The 10502-nt window shown below is 24.5% G+C and overlaps 1 pseudogene; it reads left to right on the top strand.

Moving 5' to 3' along the window:
• The first annotated feature begins 1387 nt into the window (after positions 1-1387).
• Positions 1388-4432, top strand: LOC112603682 (annotated as a pseudogene).
• Positions 4433-10502: the final 6070 nt, after the last annotated feature.

Genomic DNA, 10502 nt, shown 5'->3' with positions numbered 1-10502 from the left:
ACTTTAACATAAAAATAACGATAGAAATAGCAATATTTCATATTAATTATTTAAAACTACATTATTTTTTTTTAATAAATCATTACAATGTATTACATGATTTTAAAGTCAATAACTTATGAGAAATGCTGTACTAAATTTTTCAATTATTTGAATCTGCATAAATCTGTAATCATTTTTTTCTCGAAATTAATGGAAAAATAAATGAAAATATAAAATGTTTATAGACAGTTCAAAAAGACAGAATATTTTGAAAATGTTAGAATGTATAGAAAATAATAATATTAATATTCAGTAAACAGTTTTTAGTTATTATTTTTAAATTAAAATAATAAAATAAATTTTACCAAAACCTGGTTTTACGTAAAAATCCCCTTTATTTTGATTATCTTGATAATTATGAAAAATAATTTGTTTTTACTCCTCAATGTACCAAATTCATAAACTTCTTTTTAGGAAATATTTTAGTTGAAAATTTAAGCATTTTTACTGCTTCAAAATGTGTTGATATTATTAACAAATTAAAAAAAAAGTAGGTAGCGCAAGCAGTACACGGAAAAAAATAATTATATTATAGTTAATAGTTGGATAAATTTTAGTTGAGAGAACAACATTTCTATTGATATAATATTTTTTTGTTAAAATTATTATTTACATTAAATATCCTTGTTTTATTTTATGAGTATAGTAATTTTGAGCGGTATTATATATAGTTTTAGTTAATTCATAAATATTTCCAAACATTATAAATGCTTGGATGTAATATAATACAGTATTATGTATAATAATAATTTATGTGTATATTCTTTTTTAAACATTTCATTATTTAAGTATTAGAATTTTAATGTACATTTTTTCAATAGTCAGTCAATACTTAACTATTAACTTTATTATTCACTAAACAGTATTTTTTTGTATGCTTTTTAAATATTAAAAAGAAAAAAAATATTTGATCAGAGCTAATTTAATATATAAACTATAATAATAATATTTAGTATATTGTGATCATGCACTATATTTGATTTGCAGCAGAGTATTTGTTAAGATAGTCAGAGAAAGTAAGGTAACGCATATAAAAATACAACTCTCAGAACACTTGAGTCCAAATTTTAATCGATTTTTTATATTTCATTTTCTGTTGTCTATTCTTTGATTATTTATGAACTATTTTTCCCTAGTTGGCGATATTTAATTAAATAAATAAATAATTGAAAACATATTGTTCCTATTGTCAACCATATAGTGTTGAGGTATAAAAGGCTTGTGAAATAACTGTTTGCATTTTGTATCGTTTCAGAAAGCACACCGTACGGTTTACTTGTCGTAACGTAAACTTTTTATACCTACATATTATTATATTCACATTTTAACACGTATGACAAACGAAATGAAGATTACTGCGACTTCAATTAAAACTACTTCTGCAGAAAAACTCAACGGTCTACCAGTTAAAGTTTTGGTAAGCCAAGTACTCCCGAATCCAATAAAAAGAAATATTGTAAGTCGATGCCAAATATTCATATTTTGACAACTGGCTGTGATGGTGTTAAAGTTGAACCCGTCGAAGTCCCAGTGTAACAGCCACCAATAGCACCAACTTATTGTCATTCACTGATTCGATTGCCAAATTACGCCGGGCCGCAGATGAGGCAATTGTTGGCCATAGTAAATGCCGCATTGATGGCCCCACCCGCAGAAGTCAAGATCCCGTCCCCTCATTCCTCGTCGCAGATTTCGGATGACACCAGTAAAGACCATTCTGATTTTACCCTCCACCTGCAAGAAGGTGTTTATCAATGCCGGATATTTCAATAAACTTGCCGCCTATAGATATTATAGAAATAGAGGACATTCCTATGCCAATTTCACCACACATTTCTGATATAGAACCTAGTACAGTAGTTCCGTCTGTTAGCAAACCTAAAAGAAAACGCCGTTCCTTATGGAATAGAACAAAAAAGTTTTTCCGTTGAATGTTATGTTGCGCATAATGCAGTTTTTTATTGTTTAGTAGGATATTTTGGTATGTTCTGACACCTGAGCCCTGAGCCCTGAGCCTTGAGCCTTTATTTGAGGAATCAAATATTGATTATAATCTTTTTTCTGATGGAAATTTCAATAAAATATTAATGACAAATGATATAAATAGTTAAAGTTTCAATTATAACAATTCACAAATAGGTAGTTAAACATTTAAACATATTTTTATTATCTTTTCAAGTATCAGTAGAATGGTTTAATACCTGATTATATTGCGAAAAAATAAATATTATTTTAGTAGAAAAAGATTTAATAATTCAAGAGCCACTACCCAGTGAAGGTTTTGACGAGAATATTGAACAAATATCTGAACAAAAAGAAGCATTAGGTATCCCTAGCTATTAATGATATGTCTGATAGAACAACTAAAGTAATTGATGTAGGCAAAGTTTAATTATTAGTCCTTGTTGAATTGATAAGTATTAACTGTGAAATGTATTTAATATTTTTTATATAGAAGGAAAATAATGAAGTAAAAAAAATTTTAATGAGCTACCATGAAGGGAAAATAATTCTTAACCATTTAAAATTTTCTGATATGTTGCAACCATCAATGAAAAACAAAATGGCCCGTATTATCATAACGCATATGTTACAGAATAGTTCTGATCAAAAGTTAACAACATTTGAACTAAAAAAGTGTCTACTGAGTTAGTGAAACTTTTCCCAAATGGAGTGGAACAAACTTACTTTATTTCATATAAAAAAGAAGGAAAAATAGCTACTCTTAATAGGGGAAAATTATGGGACAAATATTGTAACATAAGGAAATATACGAGACAAATTTCACTTAACAATAATCCAAAATAAAACTCTACTGTTGTATCAGAAGTTCTTAATGATGAAATTAACTACAATTTCAGTTAATTTTAATTGACAAATTATATTCAGTATTTTCAGTATTTTTATGTACCTACTGATAACTAATTACATTTTGGTTTAGTTTTTACTGATGATATTTTGTGGCTTAAAAATAATATCTCACCTTGGGACTTGGTAGAACAAAAATGGAACAGAACGTTTAACTATCGGTATAAAGTATTGTTATAAAATGAAAATAAAAATAAATATTTTGATGATTATCCTGCAATAAGAGCGGCAAATGGATTTTCTCTTGTTAGTATTCTTTAAATTTTGTAAGAATGATTTTTTAAATTTAATTAATTAATTGTTATAGATAGAAATAGATTTCAATAAATTATATCCAGATAAAGACATGATGTTGTTTATTAAATTTGAAACATTTAAGAAAAGTTTAATATTGTATGTCAAAAAGTTTAAAGCAAACATTTATCAAGACTTTCTTATGTTAATGGTAGAATTAGAATTTCCTAATAAACCTGGTAATATAACCTAGTATTTAACATATGTATTTTTTTTTTAGTATAGTGTACCTAATATTGTGAAATAATACATTAATGTCAATGATTTTAATTTTTAGGTAATAATGAAATTGCTGCGTTAAAATTATTTGTGGAATTATTCAATCCAGTTAATGTATCATGTAAGCGCTTACATGGTAATACAGTAAAAAAAAATTATTGGAGACCTTCTAAAGCTGAAATAAAACAAGGATTTATTCATTATGCTAATGTAATTATTGTTTTATAATAGTATCTAATTAATTTAAGTTCTCAAAACTTTTTATTAATGTATGGTTATCTCGTTTTAGAATATTTCTCAATTGAAAGAAATTGACAACATTAAATTAGAAAAAGCTCAACGATTAGGCCAAACTGTTCGGCCATTTTTAATATTTATTGGCGAAGGATGTGAAAACAAAGAAAATTTCAACGTCACTGATTTTTATGTTGTGATTAATCACAACTTTTTAAAATTGGAATCTCCTCTTAAAGCTCTTGAGGTATGTTTCAAGTCTTTTTTTTGTATGCATTTAAATTACCCTGCGGAAAGCGACCAGATTTGGCAGTTTATTCAAAAGTATTTTTTTAATATCAACACAAACTATGATAAAAATTACCAAATTTTTAATTCCTTAGATAGAACAGAATTTGGGAATTTTGCTACATTTCAAAAATTAATTTCATCTATAAAATATTTAGAAAATAGTGGAATTGACATTACCATAGAAAATAAAAACTATAAAGTTTACTTTAAAATGGTTCTAATTTTAAGAGATAACCTTGGACTTCATTCTATTTTTAACTTTTCTGAAAGCTTTATGGCCAACTATCCCTGTCGATTTTGTAAATCTAGTAAATTAGAATGCAACTTTTTTCAACAGGCGAAGATGTTAGTAAACTACGAAATAAAGAAAATTATTGTAATGACTTGGAAATAAATAATGTATCATTAACTGGTCTTAAAGGTCCTTCAATTTGGAATGAACTTCCTGATTTTCATGTTACAAGCAATTTTTCGGTTGACATAATGCACGATGTCTTAGAAGGTGTCTGTAACTATGATTTGTCATTTATTTTATTAGCATTTATTAATGATTTAAAATATTTTTTCCTGGATATCTTAAATAATAGAATCCAATATTTTAGTTATGGACCAATTGACATTCAAAACCGTCCTCAAATTATATCATTAGATTTTAAAAAAAAAAGGTAAATTAAAGATGTCAGCCAGTGAAATGTTTTGTTTTATTAGATTTTTTGGCCAAATAATAGAAGATTTAATTCCAAAATCGTCTGAAATTTGGCAAGTCTTTGTGATTTTAAAACAAATTATAGATATTATTACTTCTAAATATATTCAAAAAGAATATCATATATTACTGAAGACTCTAATCACCGAGCACCATAAATTATATTTAAAATGATTTAATTTTAATTTAAAACCTAAACACCATCACTTACTACACTATCCAAGAATTATAAATGAAGTTGGACCTTTAATAAATATTTGGTCTATGCGTTTCGAATCGAAATATAGAGAATTTAAAATAAATTTTAATGCTATTACTAGCAGGAAAAATATTTATTTGACTTTAAGTAACAAACATCAGTTAAAACTTGCCTATAAATTTTTATCAAAAAATTGTTTTTCTTCTACCATAGACATTGGACAGACTATAAAATTATCAAAATACACAATAGATAAAATTAAATCCCAAATAAACTCTTCTTCTAGAGTAATCTTTAATAATTTAGACATACATAACTGTAGCTCTACTTCATGGTTCAAAACAAAAGGAACTTGCTATGCTTGTGTAACAATAATATATATTATTGTTACATGACACCTATGTATGTGTCAATTCCGTAGTAGGCAATAGTGGGATATTTATGCTGAGATAAACATTGTTAATGATTGTGAGGCCTGTGGCCAATACGCACCGTTTATCGAAAGGATAGTTCGAGACTGGCCAGCAATAAACACGAACTCACCAAAAAAATATGAACTCACCAACACCGGATTGTTTACCACCATCTACATTTTGTTAAGTACAAACCAAAAATATATTTTGAACAGAGATTTATAAACCAAACGTGTTTTATTTATTGATAAGATCCCACATACCGTGTTCTAACCCCCTAGCTACGGAAAATTTATCCATAATGACCAGAAAACCTTCCCTAGATAACTAATATAGTAACTAGGTTCCCCAGCCACGTTACACTTGTAATAAGTCAATAGTACTTGATTTTGAAAATATTCCCATATTTGGTTTAATTAAATATATATATATATATTGTTGATAATAATCCTTTTTCTTTTTGTACCATAAATATGAAACAATAAAATTTGATGATCATGTACAAGCCTGGGAGATTACTTTAACATCATGTTTATATTTTTGTACATCATTTAATAATATACCAAGTTTTCAAAACACATGTATATCTTCCCCTAATAATAATGGAACCATGTATATAGTGTTTAAGTCTTAATTATTTGTACATTATTATATGTATTATTTTGTTTCTTTTTATACTTTAAATAAATCTTATTTAATATATTTATATTGTTTATTTATTTAATTTGGTCCTAGATATTTCCTAATATTAGCAAATTAGTATCATTCATCAATTAAATACTAAATAACTGTGTGTACTGTATACCCTAGTATTATATGAAAGATAGGTAACTAATAAATATTTAACAACTATGTATGATTACTACAGTGCAGTAGTAAATTCTTCTGGATTCACGACTGTCAAGTGTAGTTATTTACCTATGTAGTATAATGTAAATATACCTAACATATGGACATTATGGTACATACTTTTGGTTTGCCTGATTATAGGTATTATGTACCTAATGTAATAAATATATATAATGTAACCCTTGTAATAAATTTGTAACATTTGTATTTTACACAAAGTTAAATAGAACAAAAATAAAGTTGGGACTATTACACATTTTAGTTGATTTGATAATCCAAACAATAAATTGTAATCCACTAAATAGGTTAGATTAAATAAATATATAGTAAACATTACTTTTACTAACTATTATGCATGGTTGAATAAAATAAAACTAAAGTCAGGTTAACTAAACAGTAAAGTTACGTTGATAGTAAAACAGGTTGATTTTATTAATTCTAATCTAATATATTGGTTGAACCAACTATAATATTTAGGTAAAGCAATCCCATGTAATAGTAAACATAGCCATATTGTTTAATTCCTACAATGCAGTAGTTTTATTGAAATTGCAACTAAATATAAAGTTGAAACAGTTAAATATTTTTAATTAAATCGATTTAGTATTTATAACTATTCTTATAGATTGTCCCTATGTTAACCTGAAAATACGATTAAAATAACCATTTAAATAGTTGGGTTAAACCTTTATTTTTTTCCATGTACCCACTCTGCAATGTATTAGATGAGTGGAACTCGTTATTGAATAAATCACTATAATGGATTTTGTTAAATTTGAATTCAATAATAACCCATTGTTTCGATGAAAAATGATTTTGAGCGAAGGCTGTCTAAAATTTGGTAATTATGGTTAAAAAACAATTATGATAAAAAAAAATTAAAAATAATAATACTTATGTCCGTTTTTCTTTAATTTTTTATTTGTTTTTCACGATTTAAAAAAAAAAAGTGTACTTGGCATTTTTAATTTTGACCTTTTTAAAGTATAAAATAGATCAAATTTTGTATCCAACACCACTCTCAAAATGAAAATTAACGGATTTCATCGACTATTTTTCATGTACATAAACACACACATAAAAATCACACATCATTGAAAATTAAATATTCATCACTCCGCTCGGAATCTAAAAAAATAAATATCATTATTAAATCAATACTTTTTTAATCAGCTCAAAATCTTAAATCGTCGAAATAAAGAATAAAAATGATTGTAAGTTTTTTAGCAATTATAATATTGAGCATTTTGTTATAGAGTAAAACATCTTTCTTTATACTTAATATTATTTTCCATTTATATTTAATATTTTTTATAGAATTTTTATGTTTAATATGTATAACTATGTATGTTTTAATCTTTGTACCGTCTATTTACTTTATATTTTTAACTATGTATGTTTTAATCTTTGTGCCGTCTACTTACTTTATATTATTGATGAGTCGCTCTTTCAATCGTTTGAAAATGAAACACTAATGAATATTAGTGAAATATTTTATTAATAAATACAATTTTAAAATTAAATTTAAAAAAAAAACGTTAATATTTTTATACTTATGCCGTTAAAGTTATTTAAAATTTAAAATTATAGACTTTAGTTAACAGACTATAGTCATTGTATTTTTTTTTTTTTTTTTTTTAAATGAATAATAAAAAAAAAAAATTATTAATAATTTTATTTTAAAATAATATTCTAAAACAGATAATTTGATAGTAGTTTTTAAGCCGCATACTAATTTGACATTTATTTCGTGCAAATATTTGTTTTCTTTTTATAAAATATATTTACAATTAATTCAATAAGTACATTAGTTAATATCTGAATAAAACTTGAAAAACATGGGAAAAGGGAACATCCATCGACACTACTTCAAATGCAAATATTATTAAAATAATAAAAAAACATTTTTTATATCAACGATTTTTTTTTTTAAATAAATTATTATTATTATCGAACATTTAATATAAGTTTGCTTATTTTTATATAATTTACAAAACCTTGAGATATTTAAGATTTATTTAATATTTTTTTTAAATACAATTTTATTATTTTCACATTAAATAAATCGTGGAGTAAGCTTAAAATAATGACATAATGACTTATGTTGTATTTATTAACGTGAATCGTATAGTATAATAATTAAATATCCTCTTTAAATATAAAATGATTTTAAATATAAATGCACGTTAAACAATTAAATTGCAGAATTAACCGTATAAGAAATAAAAAATAAGATATTATTAAACATATATCAAAAAACAGAAACAAATAAAATATACAATAAATTTTATTATTTTCTCCCCATTTCGAAGATATTTATATCTATTAAAATAAAATAAAATTGGTTACTTATACGTATACAGAAAAACCATATAAAAGAACTAAAGTTATGTAAATTATAAAAGTAGATTTGAGTTGAAACCTTTTAAGTACATCGTGGATATTTCTACCGGATATCCTTCCAGACTGACGTGCAGTTCTGTATCTTTAAAAAAACCTCTTTCATTGTACTATATCCGTATATATATTTGACACGGATTAATTAATCGTTTAATTCCGGTTTCAGGTCCGGCCAGAACATCTCATCACACGAATCATAAATACGTCATAAAAGGAGTTAGGTTGCGTGTAATCAGAAACTTTATGATAGGTTATTATGATTGTACAATAACTGTAGGTTAAAATAATAATTAATTTAAATACAGAAATTTAAAATTACCTATACATCAAATGCTTAAATTCAGAGACTGAATAAAATAAATTTCCTTGCTACAATAATATTTGATAAAAATATTAACGTTTTATGTATTCAAAAGAAGTGCAAATTACTTTGAATTATAATTAATAAAAACCAATATTCAAGTACAGAATCAAATTATTAAAATATTTTCATCACTTGACGTACAATACTACTCTATTTAAATAAATTATTGAAATTATCATGACCCAAACTTTATAATACGATTTTAAATAGTAATATTGTACCTAACAATATTAAGTTAAATTATACTCAATACGTATACATTTATTATAGGGTATATTAGCATTTAGCATACACTTTTTGTTTTATGTTATACGTACCTACTGTTGTATTATTCATAAAATATTTATAAAACTAATTTAAGTAAACAATTATGTAATATAAGTAACATAATGTATTATTGAGCACATAGTCAATAGATAATAGTAGGCTAATAACAAATGTGCTTATCAATATAGGAAACTTATGAAAATATATAAGAAATAAGAGAAGACAAAAAGTAGTTCTTCAAAAGTAGATATAAGATACGGTTATATATAATTAATTATATTTTAATTGTGCGTACATTACAATCTATAGGCTAATTGTGTAAGATATACATGGTGATGCTACGACAATTTTTTAAGTCTTGAATAACATTTATTCAATAACATTTACATGTATATATATATATTAAAGAATAGTGAAAAATAGGGGATTCTTTGGTTTTATGGTAGATATTGAGTGCACAATCGTCATCGAGTAAGGTATCGTAATGAATGTGTTAAAATTGAATTCAATTGTAAATCTAATCCCATACTCGTATTTGGAGAGACAGGATGGTAAACTTTATAATAAAAACTTTTTTGTTTATAGTAAATTATTTTAGATTATTTTTGCGTTGTTAGCAATAATTGATGAGTATAAATTCAAAAATTTTAACATTCAAAGTTTTTTATACAATATTCTCACAAATTTATTTTTATACAAACAATTACTTAGAAAACTGATCAAGTCATTACACGCACGACGTATCCTGAATTAATTGATTCCTTGTTGTAACTTATGTATACTATAAATTATAGTTTACAATATATTTTACAATTTATAAGTAGAGCATAAATTTTTATGCGCTAAAAAGTATCAAAATATGCCATATAATATACAGTAAAAGTCATAAAAATATGCAACAAATATGTAAGAAAATGTTTTTTAATTATATAAAATTTACAAATTAAACAACTTACAATAATGAATTACTCAAATGAATTAAGTATATAAAAATTTTTCGTTTTAATATGCAATATATTTCGAATTTTGTAAAAATATACAGAAATGTACAAATAAAATTTCACTATATTAGATTCAAATTCTTTTGATTCGTGAAGATAATTGAAAAAAATCTAAAAAAATGAAAAAGAAAATAATAAGCGATTGCATATAAATCTGCGCTATGGTTATAATTTAATGCCAACAAAATTATTTTTAATGTTTCTACTTGACAAAATGTTATTTTACACAATATTTTTTTAAATTTTTCCTTTAATATGCAATATATTTCGAATTTTGAAGAAATGTGCAAATATATAAAATAATTATTAAATATGCAGAAATATGCAAAAAAAAACATTCACCATTAAATTCAAA

This window comes from Melanaphis sacchari, unplaced genomic scaffold (assembly GCF_002803265.2).
Source record: "Melanaphis sacchari strain LSU unplaced genomic scaffold, SCAv2.0 Contig10_pilon_pilon, whole genome shotgun sequence".
Classification (NCBI taxonomy): Eukaryota; Metazoa; Arthropoda; class Insecta; order Hemiptera; family Aphididae; genus Melanaphis; species Melanaphis sacchari.
Note: the sequence above shows the minus strand (reverse complement) of the source record. Positions and strands in the feature narration are given on the sequence as shown.